We start from the raw sequence: 17,836 nt of genomic DNA, 5'->3' as shown, positions 1-17,836 counted from the left end.
AATGTACCAGAAAAATAGATTGCTTTATTCAATTTATTTTGCCAAACCATACTACTGCTGCTATCAAGGATTGCATGTCAAGAATGAATAATTGAAACCAGAACTCAATTGTAAAGTATCTTAGAGCTGTAAGATATTCTAATTTATCTTTCTTCCTTTGTTGATATTTCCTTCCAAGTTTCCTCTCCAATAAATAACAATCTGATCAAGAATATTTTCTAAGAAATTCTTAAAGAACATTTCCATATTATTTCATTGATTTCTCTTTCTCACATCACCTTATCAGACATATTGAAATCAGAAGAAATTATATTGAAAAATAATGTGTGAACTACATTTTTTAAATATGTTTTTATGTTTTTCTTTTCCTCAGCAAGGACTATTGATGAGAAGTCACAAACATTTTTGATCCTTTTTTTAATATGCTATACAAATATATTTCATTTTAATCTCTTTTCAAACTTAGTTACTTCGTTTCACATGATCATGTAACCTAAATTTTATTCTTTTGATATAAGATTTTTACTGATTTTCTATCTTTCAGAGATGAATTATATATATTTTGTATAATTATCTTCTGCAATCTAAATCATATTCAGAAACGAACTTCTTCTACCCATGCATGAAGCTAGTAAGAAAATGTTTGGTTTTGGCTAAGACTGTCTTATGCGTCTGGTTCAAAAGCACAGTGAAAGTGTTTTAAATCTTTCACAATTTATGGTTTTATAAGATCAGATTAACAGCTCAAACTGAATCCATCTCTGCATTTATTCAGTTAAATTCAACTTTTTGTACTCTATTAATTATTCAATTAATTTTTGCATTTTTGTTAATCAGAGAAGTAAGAGTAACAGCTATGTCATTTTCAGGTCATTCAAGACTGACTATGGGGAGGGGTAAGGAGAAAGGTATCTTCAGACAGGATTCTTATTTCAAATACAATAATAAAGACAGTGGATTAAGTCTACTATTCAAAATGATGATAGTGACAACAATGAAGATGAAGATGACAATGATGATAACACCACTCCTGAGGACAACAACAAAGATGACGATGATGGTGATAATGGTTTTCAAAGTTTACAAAGAAAAGTTCAAAACCTTATATTCTACTAAAGTATATAATAAATTATCTGAATAAATAAAACTAATTTTCTAGGGGACATAATTTGAATAAATATATTGATCCTAGTATAGTTGATACCAATATTTGTAGTATCAACCCAAATGAAATGAAATGTGAAATCACCATGAGATCATAGAAGAGAGAGGAAATTTACATACTGCAAGGCATTTAGTTTGGTACCATCTCATTTCTGGAGATTTGTAATCAATAATATTTTTATAATATCTGTACCATAAACTTAAACTAATACCCTACAACTATCTAGAGTTCTTCTCCAGATGATTCATTGTATGTACTGGGGTTAAGAATAGATTATCATATAAAAATACTGATTACCTGCAATTATTTTTATACTCCTTATCACTTGAAAGATCAAGTATGTTTGTTCTTTAGATAAATTTCTATTTATGACTGACAACATTCATCAAGATCAGAAAAAGGGAATAGTGGCTCCTTTGGTTTGCTGGAGTGATAAATGTTTGAGAACCAACATCAAGATATTTTGCTTCCCGCAACTTTGCTATTCATGTTTTCTAAAGCATATATTTACATACTGGCATCATATTTAGCATGAATTATGTCTCTGTTCCATTAAACTGCAATTGCTAAAATCAAAGAAAGAAAGACCACAGGAGAGAAAGCAGCAATGGGAGATTATTTGGAAATTGAATAATTTTCGAAAACATTTTTAATTAAATTTCCATGTCAATTTGGTAATAGTTATTCCAAATTATGTAAATAAATCTAACCATTTTTAATTGCTTTCGCCTCTAGGTATTTTTGAATATTAGAAAATAAAATAAGATGAATTAAATTTACATTGGGTCTAATGGCAATCATAAATAAATTTTAAAATGTGTCAGCTGCTCTTGCTTTTTGTTTGTAATGGAAAACTATTGTTGTCTCAATTACAAAGTTTAGTGGCTGTATGGTTAAAGTGTTGGATACACAATGCATGAAGCCTTTGATTCATTATATTCTGCTACAGGCAGTTTTATTGTAATCCCATCCTTAATAACACATTTAGCACAGGTTAGTGTTTAGTTTACACAAGTCATAAAACAAATATCAGTTTGATTGTGTGATGGCTTACTAGGGTCCACCAGGGTATTTATTCAAGAGAAAGACTTTAATATCATTTAAGACCAATGCTACAACTACAGCAACTGATGATGATGATGATGATGATGATGATGATGATGATGAAGATGATGATGATGATGGTGGTGGTGGTGATGATGATGAGGAGGAGGAGGAGGTGGAGGAGGAGGATTATGTTGAATTCTTACAACTAGTTTGACCCTATCCAACAACAAATGACAATGACCTCCTTTGTCTTGTTAATAAATGTGAAAAATGCAAAATGATACAACTCAAGACCTTCTACATATATTTTCTATTTGTAAAGCATTTCAATTACAAATGCTTTAGTGATTAAATTTAGGGTCAGCGAAAGAACAGCATAGTCTCATAATCTACTCGCTAGCATTATCAACAAAATCTCTCTTAAATCATGCTCTGCCATCTTAAAGACGGTTTCGTTATTGACTGCCTTAGAATTACATTTAAAGTCATCAAAACAATTAATATTGATAATATCTATCGGAATTTTGTCACCATTATTAATATCATATGCATAAATAACACAACCATCATCATAATCATCATCATCCTTATAACATCTACTTTTCTATACTGGCATGGGTCAGACAAGAGTATGCCGGGACAAAGTTTTCTGTGATCAGATGCCCTTTCTTTCACCAACACCACCTGTTTTCAAGCAAGTTAATAATCTCCCAGTCTAACAAAACAACAAACAGTCTGGACATATTTCTGTAGAGAACTACAAAACAAACGCCTTCATATGAGTGAGACTTTTGTTGACAAAGGTCACACAACATGTTAAGATATATCAAGAAGCTGAACAAGCTGAACAGGCTTTCATGATGGACTGCAAGCAAATAACAATCAAATGAAAAGCTTGTATAGAACCAGTGAAAGTAAATGTGAACTCACTCACATAAACACACACACACACATATTGTCTTTCACCCCTTTTAGTCAGTGGAATGGGGCCATGCTGGGGCACTACCTAGAAGAGTTTAGTTAAACAAATCAACGCTGGTACTTATTTTTAACTCTGGTATTTATTGTATTGGCTCTTTTGATAACCAGCTAAGTTCCAGGGACCTAAACAAGTCAGTTTAGTTTGATATCTGGATTCTGAGAGAATTTTAATAGGGCTCATTTCTTGGATAAAGATAAACTGCACTTTCTGCTGCTCTTAAAATAAGCCTTGCACTTTTCTGAGATTTTCCACTTTTTGCTGTACTCTGCACCACTTTCCTTTAACAACCATATGTGCCTGGCCAGAACACTGGATATTTCATCTGTCTGGAATACTAGAGGAAGACTTATGGTTATTGAATCTGCTTCGACATTGCAGGGTCAATTAGATAACATTTGGGGTCAGAAGCAGAGTTTGGCTTAAGATCTTTAATCATAATAAAAGCCTTGTTCACGTCTTCATGTCTCTATTCTCTATTCCTAGTTTAAATGCTATATCTTTGGTCTCATGGTTAATGTTATCAAAGATTAGAGGAGTTGCTTTCCTAAAAATTTGTGTTATATTGTTGTTAAGTAGCTGTACACTTGTATCAGTACTCTAAATAAAGTTTTAGACATCAGAAAAAAATAGAGTCCTATCAGAAGATACATCGCCAGATGTCTACTCAAAGTTTACATTGGAAAGGGTTTGAGGACTTATTGAATTTCAGAATGGGTATAATGTCCAGAAGGTCATTTTCAAAGACCTTCACTTCCTTGATCTTTGGTGGGAATTTCCTGAATCTCGGTCCATAATGTTCATTCCCCACAGGTAGTTTAACCTGGTCGAAGAAAAAAAGCTTTCCGTTTCATTTGCTTGACATGGTCTATCATCTTCATCAGCAGCCTCATGTCAATGGATGGCATTGGAATATTTTTTGTTGAATATCCTGGGTCATATAATCCCATGGTCATAAAATGTATATTATGGAGCCATGGTGATTCTTTGATGACACAAAAAGCAGGCCATCTATTGCAATATACACTGCAGTATGTAAGAGTGTGTAAATTGTCTAAAAACCCATAAGTCAGAAAAAAGTATGCTCTTATCTATCTGTCAATTGAGTGGGCATACTTATCAAAGTGAACAGTAACATATATACATTGTGACTGATCTTACCAATTTGTTTCACACTGCGTATTAAACTGGATGTTAGATAACAGCATGGATATGTAATACTATGCCTTAACATGAGCTTAAACATTCAGGCACGCTGGTCCACTTGCTTGGGAATCTGTCTAGCACCTCAGTCTCACTAAAACCCTTTGTAGAGTTACATCTGCATGACCTTTGGGCCCAAGCAACAAAACTTTTGATATAACCTTCGTTTAGTTTGTTCTATTCTGTTTCACAGCAGCCACAAACTGGAAATGGTTTTTCACCTCCAATAACAGAGAGCAGTTGCTATATGGTTTTCCTACCTGCTTGCCCAGATGAGCATACTGCATTAAACAATCATGCTGTTATCTAATATCTTGTTTAATATCCACTGTGAAACCAATTGGTAAGATTAATATACCCACTCTATTGACAAATGTTTGAGTGTGTATATTTTTTGACTTATGGATTCTTAGAAGATTATATATATATATATATATATATATATATATATATATATATATATATATATATATATAATGTGTGTGTATGTATGTATGGACTCTTAGATTGTGTGTGTGTGTGTGTGTGTGTGCATGCATGCATGTGCATGTGTGTGATGAGTGTCTTTTAGTTTACATCTACCAGATCCATTCACAAGGCTTAGATCAGCTCAGGACTATAGTAAAAGACACTTTCTCAATATACTATGGCTGGGAAGTGTGCAAAATTATTTAGTACAAAACACATATTTGATAATTCAAACATAATTGTATTCTTAAAATATGGTTAATCTTACAGTCCTTATATCAGCAATATCTTGGTTCCACATCATTAGATAATGTAATTACTGATACACTGCAACTGGACAAAAAAAGTATGGAATGTTCACAGTGGGAACTGTATCAGTCATTGGTCAACTTGACTGGGATTGACTCACAGACAAACAACAACAATAAATTAGGTAACATAATTATTTACAAAAACCAATTAGCCCTTAAATCATTCTAAATTATACATGTGTACCAATGAAATTACAACTGGGCTCCCATCAGAACATCAATGGAAGAGCCTGAATACAGTTAGTAAAAGAAATGTTGAACTTGAGCATCTAACACTATGGGAGCATATTTATGATATATATATATATATATATATATATATACATGTATATATAAAACATATTTAGTCTTGTTGTGGAACAAAGTATTGCAGATGTAACTATAAGTACAGCAAGACTAATTATATTGTATGCATATAATTATTTTAGAAAGGTCAAATATGTTTACTGTACTAAATAATTTTACAATGATTGTGGTATTTATATTTATGATAATTATAATGATGACAAAATGCTGGTAAATATTAATGATTTTAATTATTTTGATGATTTTAATTATAATTATGATGAAAGCAATAATAATGAGGATAATAGTAGCAGAATGTATTAAAGGAGAAGAAAGCGCTTAATGAAGATGATAATGTTGAATGTTGATATATTCAAATTATATTTCATAATGTTTCCAAACCGAAACAAAAATTGGTGTAAAAACAATATCAAAATAAAAAAAAAACAAAGAGATTCAAATTAGAAGATAATTGTTCTTGATTAAATGTAATATTGTAAATATACTTCCGAAATTATGGAATAGAGAAATGTTTGTTTTCTTAATTCAAAATACAAAGAAGTATAAATACTTATGAGCATACATTAAAGGGAGAAAAACAACAACTTGACTTTGCTAACCAATCAAACAAAGCTCACATAAAATGAAAATTTATTAGGTTGAATTTTGGATCTATAGTGTGAGAATCCCAGCTTTTAGAATATTATGGCTTATTAGTAAATAAACAAATAAATAATGTACATAAAAAAGCATGGTTCACTAACCTAAATAAACTATAATCCATATAGTTATTCATTTTGTTATATATATATATACATGAGTGTGTGGGTGTGATGTGCAGTGTGTGTGTGTTTGTGTGTGTGTGTGTGTGTGTGTGTGTATGTGTGTGTGCACGTGCATATGTGCACATGTGTGTGTGTGTGTGTGAGATTTAAAATACTCTGCAACACCAGTCGTTATTCTACCCACCAAGAAGTGATGCATAGGGAAGTAAATGACTTGCTTAATTATACACTGTACAACAAATTTGGACCCATGACCTTTGAGCAAATGATCCAGGAACAAAACTACCAACCAATCATTGATTTACAAACTATGAAATGGCAGTGGGTTGAATTTAACAATATCAGGGCATATTTGTACATATTTACAGTCAATGAGTAAGCTGAATATTCTAAGATTTGATGATACCATCATGTCAAGTTAGCTTTTTATATTTTTGATTAAATAAGTAGCTTTAATATTTTGTTGTGATCTGTCAAAGACCTATGACTGTTTAATACTGATAGCAATAGATGTTCATATATGACAAAGTTTATCATCGAAGCTCATAAATTTGAACAAAAAAAAATATTTCAAAGATGAGGTGACAAACTGGCATCACATAAGAACTAATAAAACTGTTATTATTTCTAGCTTTTTAGAAATCCTTGTTATTTCTCATCAAGTCTCTCATGAAATGTATCAAATATTTCTTAAAAAGTACAATAACAATAGTTTTGTTATCACTCATGCAATACTACACATTTCAAGTATGTTCTTTTATTCAAATTATTAACTTCTACAATAATGTTTTTCATTATACATGATACGAAGTTATGAAAATTTATACAAAATAATAAATATTTGGAATATGAATACAAGTAACTTTGGGAAAAAATTCCTCCTAATTTTTTTTGTGATTTATCATTCCATACCAAGATATATATTAATTGATGTTCTCTAGTACTGCAACTTTGTGGCCACTGCATTAACTGTATGAACCAAGTTCTCTGTTATGCTTGTGTAAGTCTACTAGATTAACAAGATCTGTCTTCTGTTCAATTTGATATAAATCCTTCAGTATTATGACATGGCAGAGAAAGAAGAAGAAGAAGAAACCTAATCATGGTACCTGTACTGACCACTCAAATCAAGGCTGGGCATTGTCCAATAAGAACTGATGTCCAAATGTCGACAGGAAACACTTAATCATCAGCTTTTATAAATCTCTGTGTTTGGACATCTGCCAGACAGCTGGTCAAAGGATGTTTGACTTTTCCTCTGACTTCACTGCTATGCAGATAATTAGAAGAATTAGAGCATACAATCAAGCAGTGACTATTTATCACAAAATATTCTCACCTCTGCTTTCTCTATGGATTCATTTCATACAGACAAATCTAATTCAATAATGAATACTTGATCTCAGTAATAAAGCTAAGGAATTTACTATTCTATTATCAAACAATATTTGAATATCTATGCAATATATTAACCCATATTTACCAGCAATTAAAGTTTATGGTGAAGAATTCTTCTGAGAAAACAAGAAATCATTTATAAAGAATCATGATACAAGAAGCTAGAATATTTATTTCGAGTAAGTATACATTCTTACTTACATATATACACATATATTCCATAAAGTATTTGTAGCATATATGGATATAAGTATTGTGTATCTTCTCCTCCTCCTCCTCATCCTCCTCATCCTCCACGTCATCATCATCAACATCATCATCATTATCATCATTATCATTTTCAGTCCACTTTTCCATTTTGGTATGGATTGAACAGATGCCATGGACCAAGTCAGTTATAGACCTTTGAAACAGCTTAGGAAGCAAGCTTCATTGTACAGCTTCTTTTTTGCAGGGATTCTATGGCTGGATATTTTCTTAATGCCATCCACTTAAGAGGTTGTACCAGGAGCATTTTATCATGGCACCAGCACTAGAAAGGTTGCCTTATTCCCAGCTAAAATGAATGGCAACTCTCTCCCTTGCATAATCGTTTGTTTAAGTGAGTGGGTGATAAAAAAGAAGAGGCAAAAGAGAGAGAAAATATGTAAGAGGGTGACAGGAAACAGAAAAGTAAAGAACCAATGTCATAGGAGCAAGAGATAAAGGAGAGAGTAATTATAGAAGAGAGAGGGAGAAAGCAATAGTCACTATATAGTAGTGAAGCTGACTTTGCAATATATAAATGTATAAATATTAGCATTAATAAATGAGCTCAAATTAATCTAATTTCTATAAAATAAAAAATATTCTAAATAATAGTTAAAATTATCTAATAAATATTTTAGTTGGTTGTCAAAAATAATGTATTATGAATGTATAATTTACAAATTGCATATAATCAACAAAACTATAATTTTTTAAAGTGTATATAATTTACCAGTGGATGCAATAGCTTAATCCTTATAGTACTAAAATATTCAAAACTGCACTGGTCCAATCTATCTATCTATTAAAAGCTGCTGATGCTAAAAGGTTCCAAAACCGTTCGTGACGGTGTAATTTCTGAGACTATAAACTTCGTCATTATCATCATTGTTGTTTAACATCCATCCTCCATGCTAGCATGTGTGGGACGATTTCACAAGAGCTGGCTAGGCATAAGCCTGCGCCAGACTTCTGTGACTGTTTTGGCAGGATTTTTATAGCTGGATGCCCTTCCTAACACCCACGACTCAGCAGAGTGGACTTAGTACTTTTTACATGGTGCAAGCACAGGTGAGGTCAGTTTTGACAAGGTTTTACAGCTCGATGCCCTTCCAAATGCCAGTTACTTTACAGTGTGGACTGGGTGTTTTTAGTGGCACCTGCATTTACAGGGTCACTGAGTACTTGCAAGACAAAAAAAAAACTTTCGAGAGGGGAGGGGGCATGAGAGGAGGTAATCTTAAGTCGGTTGATGAAAGGTTATAGTGAGACAGAGAGATAGAAACAGGTGCAAAGGAAATACATGGTTACCCAACCTGAGGTAAGTGCAGGAGAAGGAGAGAGAGAGTGCGAGACAGCAGGATAGAGATGGTGGCAAAATGCCAGGCATACTCACAAGTGACAGGGATCAGAATATAAATGGGATGGTTGAGTAAAGAAAGAGAGAGAGATATAGATGGTGGCAAGTACCAGGGCATATCCTTGAGGTTTGAAATGACATAATATAAGTGGCAGGATATTACTAAAGAAATGTGATTAAAGAGTGCAGAGGGGGAGTAGAGTGAGTGGTGAAAACCTGGGCACACACAGAGTTGGTGGGCTACCGAATAGCAATGATACAGAGGAACAGGGCCATGAAGACAGGATTGGGGAGTGAGAACTAGGCATAGTATATGAAGGAGGAAATGTGAAGAAGAGAAGAGATGTGGAGATGTAAATTGGTTTGTTGAAGTAGGGTGAGTGAGAAGTTTTCTTGTTAAATGTGGGTGGAACACCCAGGTCAGGGGCTAGTAGATGGCAATAATACAGTGAGACAGGGTGTATGGGTGGAACACACAGGTCAGGGGCTAGTGGTGAGCAATGATACGGTGGCACAGGGCCAATAGAACAGGATTGGGGAATGGGAAGTAAGCATAGTACATGAACGGGAAATGTGAGGAAGAGATGTAGAGATGTAGATCAGTTTGTTGTGGTAGAATGTGTGAGAAGTTTTTTGTTAAGTGTGGGTGGGATACACAGCACTTCTAGAACTCAGTTTTTTCTGACATGGGTGGGTCTTTTCTAGAACATCATATTGCCAGACATCTCGGTCCATTGTCATTTCTTCTGTGAGGCCCAACATCCAGGGATTAGTCCTTACCACTTCATTCCACATCTTCCTAGGTCTCCCTCCTCTGCAGGCACATCCACTTTCAGTGACTGGCACTTCTTTATGCAGCTGTGCTCATTCATCCACATCACATGTCCAAACCAATGTAGTCTTCTCTCTTGCATGATATGTTTGATTCCTCTTATGCCAAACTTTTCTCTCAATACATTTGTGCTTTGCCATACATGTGCACTGATATTGCACATCCAATGGAGCATACTACCTTCATTTCTCTCCAGTCTACACATGTCTTCTGCACTCAGTGCCTATGTCTCACTACCAAGGAGTATAGTCATTCACACACAAACATCATATAGTCTACCTTTCACTCTGAGAGAGAGTCTTTTTGTTGCCAACAGAGGTAATAGCTCTCTGAACTTCCACCCAATTCTTATTCTAGAAACAATACTTTCAGAGTATCCTCCACCATTGCGAATTTGGTCACCTAGGTAACAGAAACTATCTATAACCTCAAGAGAGCCTCTTGGGAATTTCAGAGAATCTAAGTCCCATGTGCTCTTAATGCTTATTGTTCCCGCACAACTTCATCAACTTTTTACCATATGTACATCTACACTACATATTGTCCTCTTTGATCCCATCTCATGTATCTTATTCTTACATACCAACATAGAACCAGATTGAATTCAAACTATGAATTTTTATTTCTAAGGGCTCTAAAGTTCTCACCTGAGGATAAAGTATCAGATAATGATACAAGATCAAACCAAAAGAAACGTAATCATCACCATCATTATTATCATTTTTATGTCAGTTTTTTAATATTGGGATAGGTTAGAGGAAACTTATAACTCTAGGCTTTCTGTTGTGAGATGTTTTTCCAGTAGCCAACCTCCACCTATTTATGTTTTTCATTTTTCCTTCAGTTCACAAAACTACAGCACATTTGTTTTGCTGAATAATGTTAACAATGCCCCTATTTTTGCTCTGAGAGTGTTAATGAGGACTTACAGAATCGATATTCTCATTAATATGCTCACAAACACACAAAATCACAGATACCATACGCTTCTATACAGTTTCTGCCAACCAATTCCATTCACAAAGTATTTGCTTAGCCTTAGGGTATAGCATAAGACACTGTAGTAACGCCTTGTCTCATGCGCATGCGTAGTCATCAATATCCAAGTTTGGTGCCCTTAGTCATTCTCTTTCTCGGCCGGTCGGCCATGAGCATGGTCGTGTCAAAACTGTCTCTCCAACATTCCGACTCTGGGGACAGCTCACATCTACATTCCGGCGTCTCAGCAACCATGCCTATTATTCCTCCATAAATAAATATTGTTGTGTTGATAGTTCAGAGTTCTGCGTTACGTTGTTTATTCCAAATTTAATGTACGGAAGTGGGTATACACCTAATGGTGTATAACCAATTTCCTACAACACTTTCCCAAGATACCATGCAGTAGAACTGGACTTGAACTATGTGGTTGTAAAGCAAACTTTGCAACCCCACAGCTATATATTAGAGGCTTAACAAGAGTGGAGTGATGTGGAGAGATAGACGTGAGAGAGCACAATATCTTCTTTGGGCTGTCATATCTATTAATTAAGGGTGAGAGTGTCTCAAGTGATTTTTGCCCCTCAAGTACTGAGAATCTTTTCTTTGCCATTAATAAATAATGAGAAATTATTATCTCTAAATATAAAGTTACTAATTAGAAAAATTTAATCATATTAAAAGTAACTCATCTGAGGTATGTAGGTACTTAATAAACTGCATGTTTATTAAATGCCTAGATATCTGTTCGGTTGCAACTCAGATACCATCATAATATTTCAATCAATAAAGCACTGAAGTTACTTTACAAAAGTACTCTCAAGTTTTTGTCTATTTTCATCATTACTTGAAATGCACACAGTGTATTCTTGTGAAATATACAGCCATGAAATTATAAAATCAGAAGACAAATTCTTAAAAGACATAAACTTGATAAATAAGAGGGACACAAATATTTTTGTATTAATTTAGACAAACAATTGAAAATATCATCTTTTTCATCCATAAGTCCTAGATCTTTCTTGATATAAAAGAAAGCATGAAACACACACACACATATGTGCATATGTGTATGTGTATGTGTATGGAGAATTTGTTTGTCAAACAATATAAAGAATAATTGAAAAGGTGGACAGGTTCTTGTTACCTTTTGTCATCAACTTAGATAATTCATTCTATAAATTATAGAAAAAGAGTATATTTTATATAGTAATAATGCTAACCATAGATTATAAACTAAAATTTCTGTTATATTAGATATTAAATGAGAGATACATAGCATACAATTAATTTACTCAGTTTATAATAATATTCTTATGTTGGGTTCAGCTATGTCTAGGTATCTAGTATATAATTTTATGTGAGGTGTGTATTGGAGAGAGATAGTGAATGTTGTAGTAACAGTTTTTATTTCAAATAAGGTTATAATTTTTCAGATCATTAACCTTAGAGTGAATGTCTGCAATATTCATATTTACTCTTTACTTTCACTGGTCTACTCTCTGAATGTCATCATATGGAGTTCAACTGAAGTTCAAGGAAAGCTTTAATGATATTGCCAAAAAGATAATATTCAAAAAAAGACTCAATCTTCTGAAGATACACATTATGAAGTAGTTCCAAGCTCCCAGAAACAACTGTTGGACCTGTAACACCATACCTTCTCTCTGTATATATATATATATATATATATATATATATATATATATATATATATATATATATATATATATATATATATATATAGAGAGAGAGAGAGAGAGAGAGAGAGAGAGAGAGAGAGTGCAGGGGTGAATCAACAAATGAGATCCAGAGATGCTCAATATAGAAAACAGTAGCACTCAAATGATTTGAAATTACACTCCAAAATCTTTAGTGAGGACTAAGTCCAGAAGGTAACAAGTAGCTATAAGAGGGATTCATTTGAGCAAAGATGCCCATTTCTTCACACTGATGGCAGAAGCCAGATATACCTAATGTTTATATGCTTCTACTACTGTTTGAATATCCTTGACTTTTTGCAAAATACATCTGCCAACATTATGAAGTAGTTCCAAGCTCCCAGAAACAACTGTTGGACCTGTAACACCATACCTTCTCTCTGTATGGTATCTCTGTACTCTGTGAAAGTTTACTCTGTTAATACATAAATATTTATATATTTACAAGTAAAACACAAATTCTTTTCATTTTAATGTGTTTGTCTTTATTTGATTTCGATTTGCATGTTTTTCAATTCGCTACGATCTCTTTAAGATAAACAAAACCAAAATTTTAAATTGGAGGGTGGGGTGAAATTTGAAAAGGAGATTTTTTTGTGCATTTTCGTAATCTCCGATATCTAAAACGTAGGAATCCGAAAAAAAATTAACAAAAAGATGCATTTTCAAGGAGAGGTGTGATTCTGCATTAGTCCCGTAAAAATTTCAAATCGCATCAATGGTAATTTTTGTCTTCGGGCATGCGCATAAACATGTACTCCAGTCTGGAAAACTCTATAACCAGTTAATGTGTATCACTAGGCATGCGTAACAGGACATACAGAGAAACAACTTTTCTGTTACATATATTACTAATGATCTGATACATGAACATTCATCTTCTGAATATTTTCAGTCCTTTGTTTTCTCTCTATTTACATGTATATATGTATGTATATTCTGCATATTGAGCTTAAGTGGTTACATTTGTTTATTTGCATCATTATCTTTCTCTCTCTCTCTCTCTCTCTCTCTCTCTCTCTCTCTATATATATATATATATATATATATATATATATATATATATATATATATATATATATATATATATATATATATACATACATACATACATACATACATACATACATATGTGTGTGTTAGGCTTGACTCCGTTGGTCAGGAGTGACCATGTGTGCACCTAAGAGGTTCTTCTCTGGGCTACAAGTCTGGGCAGAAAGTCACCCCACTGGCGAATGCACAACCTAGGGTTGTTTTTATGGAAAACCAGCAGTCGCCCATGCATACCAGCTTCCCCTCTCCGTGCCACCAATGTTATCCAAGAGAAAGGCAAAGGCCAATACAGCTTGGTACCAGTGACATCACAACTCATTTCTACAGCTGAGTGAACTGGAGCAACGTGAAATAAAATGTCTTAGTCAAGAACACAACACGCAGCCCAGTCCAGGAATCAAATTCACAACCTCACGATAGTAAGCTTGATGCTCTAACAATTGAAACGTGTGCCTTCGATACGTGCTTTATATATGTATATATATATATGTGTGTATATATATATATATATATATATATATATATATATATATATATATATATATATAAATGTGTGTGTGTGTGTGTGTGTGTGTGTGTGTGTATATATATATACATATATATATATAATACAAAATGGGACAAAAACGCAAAATATCCAGATAGACAATACAAAGAAAACAAGGACGGGTCATTATATATATATATATATATATATATATATATATATATATATATATATATATATATATACACATTATATATATATATAAATTAAAATTCAGAAAATAGAGAAGTAGCATTAATATAAGTTATTACCTTCAAAAATTCAACATGTTCCCTTACAGCTGTTTCGATTTTGCAAAAATGAATTAAATTCCAGTAATTAAAACACTTTGTGGGGAAATAACCTAACGATATGTCCTTTTTACTATTTTTACTCCTCTGACGAGATTTTGTCCCCAAAATGGTTTTAATTACTGGAATTTAATTCATTTGGGCAAAATCAAAACAGCTGTAAGGGAATATGTTGAATTTTTGCAGTTAAAAGAATATACTAACGCTACTTCTCCATTTTTCTCGATTTTAATTTGAATATTTATAAACAAAATTTTATTCTTAAACCCATTATTGAGGAATATTACTAGTCACAACAAAATGATAGGTAACAAACCGGTAATTCATTGGATATTCTCTATCTCTTAAGGTGGTTAATTTTACCTCTATTTAAACTTATATATATATATATATATATATATATATATATATATATATATATATATATATATATATATATATATATATATATATATATATATATATATATATGCACACGCACACACATGAATATCTGTTTTTATGCTTAGTTTTAACGAAAACAAAACAATTTTAAATTAATTTGAAAGTTTGCTTTATACATTTGTATTGTATGAATTCATTATTCTTTCATAAGAACAGTAACTTTGAAGTGATGCATGAAGTTAATCTTGGCTTTATATAGTCTTTGTTATTATAAAAAATTTTCTGAGGTTTGTAGGATTCTACTAAATGGTAATTAGGTTGTAGGTTGGATTGTGATGGAGAAGTGTTGTGGAGAACTTTTTATTGATTAAATTTGGGGTTATGTTTTTGTTCATAATTTATTCATGCATGTAAAACTTTGCAAACAAGTGTGTATATTTAGGTGTGTCAACTTCAGGTCACAGAATTGTTTTTTAGTGGTTCACAAAAGGAAGTAGGTAGAGAAAGGTTTGGGGCAGTGAATGTTTGACTAGTTTAGCTATTTTTGGTTTTAGCTATTTTTGGTTTGGATTTAATTCTTTGCGTTGGCAATGTAAAATTCAATAAAAGTTCTCTACATCTCTGCATCCCAATCCAGCTTACAACTTAGTTACTGTTTAACTGAACCCTCACAAACCCTAGAAAACATTTTTCTGAACAGCAGGTATATAAAGCCAAGATTAACTTAATGCATTACAGTCTGATGATGGCTTAGCTGCTCAAAACTTCGAAGTTACTGTCAATACTAGACTTGTGACAGAATATTATTTATATATATATATATATATATATATATATATATATATATATATATATATATATGCATACATATATATATATATCCAGAGTAAGCATTCGAAGCACGGTATTCATTTAAAATAGACAGGCATGTATCATACTTAATGTACAAACATCAACAGACAAGTCACATTTACTGCAGTTTTCAGCCAAGATCTAATCTCTTATGTGTGTGTTTAAAAGCACAATATATATTGGAAGCAGATGAAAATTCATCTTGGCAGAGATTAGTAAGAATGTCTGATGCATTTCAGCCTTTTAAAGCTTTGTTAATGATGTGTACTTACAGTCAGTCACATTTCTAGACAGGATTTGTCACCTCTGATACAGCAAACAGCAAATAATACAATCACTGGTATTGCAAATAGCCACTGGGCTGAATAAATTTTCGGGTGTATGTAAATGAAGCAGTGTTCAATTTAACAGGTAAGTTGCTGCAGTTTTTGTTTGAGATGAAATCTCTTATGGAAGTTTTGTATTTAAAAACATATATACAAGAATAAGAATATAAATCATCCCATTAGTGGCTGAAATGTATCTAGTGTCTCTGCTACAGGGATTATTTTTTGTCTCCCAATCCCAATTATATATATGTATGTATGTATGTATGTATGTATATTTGTGTGTGTGGTACGTCCACTATGAATGGATGGATAAATTGATTCATAGCATGTTCGTTGAAATAAAATAATCTTAATTAGCTCTATTGTTCAATTGTGAGTGATATTCAGACCTTGTGTTAGGGCAGCTGAGTCCTCAAGCTATTTCAATCGCCAGAAAAGCAGTATATAAGTCACAATATTTCAAGCTCACCCTGGCATTTGTTGTAGGTTTCGATTTTCTAATAATGTATGTTTTCGTTATCCGGAAATTTACTTCATCTTTCTTCTTTACTATGTTGTGTGGAATTAAATCAGGTTAAAACATCCCCAATGGTGGAAAGTCCATAATAGCAGTAGGAAATGCTTAGATAGGTGTTCAAAGAAAAATTTGGGAAGAGAAATGAGAAGAAAGCTAGAAGTAAAAGAGACTAAAGATGAAAAATGCCCAAAATACCCCATTTCAGCTTAGTGTGGTTTTAGATCGTACAGTGAAAGTAGTGCTTCCAAGCTGCTTTCCAAAATGTCTGCCTAACCAAGGTTTATAGAAATTTTCTTTTCCCTTGTAGCTGGATTCGAGCCCAGTAACGGACGAAGGCAACGACGCGGAGCCGTCTTAAGACATGGGCACAATGGATAGTTACCAAGGTATCTCACAGGTCTAGGAGCCCACTTCTGATCTATGTATACTGTGGATTACTGTCAATAAATATATATGGACCAGTGGATTGATTTGCACGGGGACTTATAATTCTACTACGATGAACTTGCTATGACATATCAGGTGATCTTAACCCATATTTTAGCTAACAGTTTTTCCTGGTGCATTTGTGAGGTGGTAAGATTAATGGAAAATTCCATGTAGCTTCACGCCAATGCATGGTTATATATTGAAATGCACGGAATATACAACCACAGTGGTTTTCTTGATTAACTGGCAAACATGACGCTCTGATCCCGTGTTAAAATGTTACCTCTTGCCAAGTATTCGCTTTCAACTCTCACCAAGCTTACATTCTCTAGCTTCTGGTATTCACCATAACAGCGTAAGTAAATTAACAATAGTAACATCAATCAGTAAAGAAACATGTTAATAAAATCTAAACATCGTGCTTAGTTTTATTTGGAAGCAGCACGCGCCAAGACCAAGCAATACAGCTTCCATCTAAAAAGTTCCACACTGGTGACCCGACTTTCAGCTACCCACACAAACTGGTATAAGTCCACACTGGTGACCCTTGACATCAACAGCCAACCAACCAATTCAACAGTTCATAGTAGCAAACCAACACTGCACAATGGGGACTCTGTCAGGCCATTCACACCATTATATCCGAGAAGAAAACAA

This window comes from Octopus bimaculoides, chromosome 1 (genome assembly GCF_046866305.1).
Source record: "Octopus bimaculoides isolate indiv1 chromosome 1, ASM4686630v1, whole genome shotgun sequence".
Classification (NCBI taxonomy): domain Eukaryota; kingdom Metazoa; phylum Mollusca; class Cephalopoda; order Octopoda; family Octopodidae; genus Octopus; species Octopus bimaculoides.
Note: the sequence above shows the minus strand (reverse complement) of the source record.